The 2,549-nt window shown below is 37.0% G+C and overlaps 1 non-coding gene across 1 annotated transcript; it reads left to right on the top strand.

Moving 5' to 3' along the window:
• The first annotated feature begins 280 nt into the window (after positions 1-280).
• LOC137627967 (U1 spliceosomal RNA) lies at positions 281-447 on the top strand. The gene has a single exon (XR_011041279.1). It is a non-coding gene; the product is annotated as a U1 spliceosomal RNA (small nuclear RNA).
• Positions 448-2,549: the final 2,102 nt, after the last annotated feature.

Genomic DNA, 2,549 nt, shown 5'->3' with positions numbered 1-2,549 from the left:
AAGCTCTGGTGCAGAGAAACAGTCTAGGCTCTAGGTGCAGAGCAGTAGAGCAGGAACACTCTAGGAGTGCTCTTATAAGAAAATATCATTTGACAGAACAGCGCAATAGATAAGGAACTCTTAGTGAGTGCTCCTATAAGAAAGTACCATTTGACACAACAGCTCTAGGTGCAGAGCTTCTTAATTGACTTGGGGGCTAGGGCACATTGTCCATAGAGCCCATGTCCAGATAAAATTCCAGGCAATCTGCAGCAAGCAGCAAGCAGAAAGCAAATTAAACATACTTACCTGGCACAGGGGACACCATAATCACGAAGGTGGTTGGTTCCCCCAAGGCGAGGCTCACCGTTGCACTCCGGTGGTGTTAACCATTGCGATTGACCCAAATGTGGTCAACTCGGGTGTTAAATTTTTGGTAGCAAAGAACTGCATTCGTGCTGTCCCTCTAAAAGAACTTCTTATAGAAATTAATCCCTTTAAAAATATTTGTTATAGAAAGTAATCCTATCAAATTCTAACCATTTTATATTAGAAAAATCAATCTCAGTACAAATCCTTATTTTTTCATTTCTAATCACCGTCCAAAAATTGAAGCTTCACACTGTGATGGAGTTCTTGATTGTGAGCAGAATTCTCTTTGCTAGTGATGCTCATGGTATCAACAAAAATTGGATCAAATATAGATAAGCGCTTCCAACTCGCGCAAGTGAAGATGTGCACCCCCGGATTTAACCAAGTAAATATAAGCACTCCCAATTTTGACCAAGTGAAGATGGGCACCCCAAAAATTATGTAGATAGCGTAAAGATGATGACAAAGTGTTGTTTTAGAATTTTATTGTCAAACCAAATAAAATATAAATATCTTTATAATGGATACATCATATTGTTAAAAATCATACTTAATGAATACATATTTCATGTACACATACAAATGTAAATAAAGAATTTAATCAAAACAATATTGATTTACAACTGTCTCCCTACTTGTAGTTATGCTCAAGGAGCTAAGCGACTGTAAGTCTGGGCAGGTGAGCTTATTGTGGTCGAGCTGCTGTCTGAGCGAACTGATATCTATTATTGAGTAGAACAGCCATGCAAAGAGAGAGCTACTAATTTGATTAGAATGATTAAGTCTCTCGAGAGCCGAGAACTTGGAATTGCAGAACTGACTGTAAAGTCGGGACTGCACCTCTTTGGGGCTGGGACTTCAAGTCTAAGAGCCCCAGTTCTGGCTTAATGCCTGGGCAATCTAGACAAACAACTGTTTCACAAAACCTATGAAATTTGTCATTGTGGTTTCTTTCCACAAAAAATCATTTAAGTAAGAGTTCAACAATTCCCTTCTGCATTCGAGCCTGCGTTTTATTCTTATTTTGTGTTTATTCCAATAGCTCTCGATTGATTGAGTATGAACTCCGGGAGCTCTATCAACGAAATTTAACAAGTGATTACAGTATGATGAGCGAATCCTAGGTCCCTTTGAATGTTGCAATATGCTCCCCACTGATCACTGTGAATGGTTGTTCCTGGCAAAACTACTTTCTTAATTATCGGTAATAGCGTTTCGGCATAATGCGAATAGACTATCTCCATATAGCCCAAAGCTGGTGACGAAGATGGGTCAACTATCCTAAATACCTAAATTGGATTCTGAGGAGCGCGTGCCATGTGGTGTTTTGGTTTGTGGCTGAACCAAGACTCATCAATTTGCACTGTTATTCCTGGCCCACCAAGTCTAATATGGTTTTTTTTTTTTTCAAAATATTTCTCGCAAGCTTCACGAAAAAAACTGAACATATCAATGACTGTCCTTTTTGAAACATTCAAAAACTGTGTGGTTTGCAATACACTCAAATCCTGACACCAGTAGAAAATGCCTTCTATCCACTTTTGCAATGAAAGCTTTGATTGATAAAAAAACGAATCTTTACGAATTGATTCGTAGTAGCTGTATTTGTCACAGTTTTTGACTAGGCACTTCCAGACGTATTTATCTTGAATCAAAGACCATTTTGTCCACTTCATCAAACTTTTACATAGAGGACATTTTAGTTCTTTCCTCAGAAGATTCTTGTGCTTCATCCAGTTTATTGCAGGAAGGGGGTCTTCAACCACCAATGGCTTAATGATTTGTTCATATAGAGAACGGTCCATGTTTGGAGGCTTTATATTTTGTACTGAAGTAAAATGTTGAATTTTGCGACTACAAAACAAGAATTAAAACAAACGAAAGTTCAACGATCGACTATTTTCTCAAATAGGAAACTGTTTTACTAACCAAAAGAAGCACTAATTTAACATTCTTAACAGAAACAAACTTGTTAGAGATTAGTATCTAATTATGTGTTTAGAAACAAAAACAAGCAATGATTTACATTCTTAACAGAAACAAACTTGTTAAAGATTAGTATCTAGTTATGTGTTAGAAACAAAAAACAAGCAATGATTTAACATTGAAAATTGAAAACAAATTGTTAAAACATCGGGTATTTCTGAATAGAGCAAGTAAAGATAAGCACTCCCAATATGGACCAAGTAAAGATAAGC

This window comes from Palaemon carinicauda, chromosome 35 (assembly GCF_036898095.1).
Source record: "Palaemon carinicauda isolate YSFRI2023 chromosome 35, ASM3689809v2, whole genome shotgun sequence".
Lineage (NCBI taxonomy): Eukaryota > Metazoa > Arthropoda > Malacostraca > Decapoda > Palaemonidae > Palaemon > Palaemon carinicauda.
This window is presented reverse-complemented; position numbering and strand designations above follow the sequence as displayed.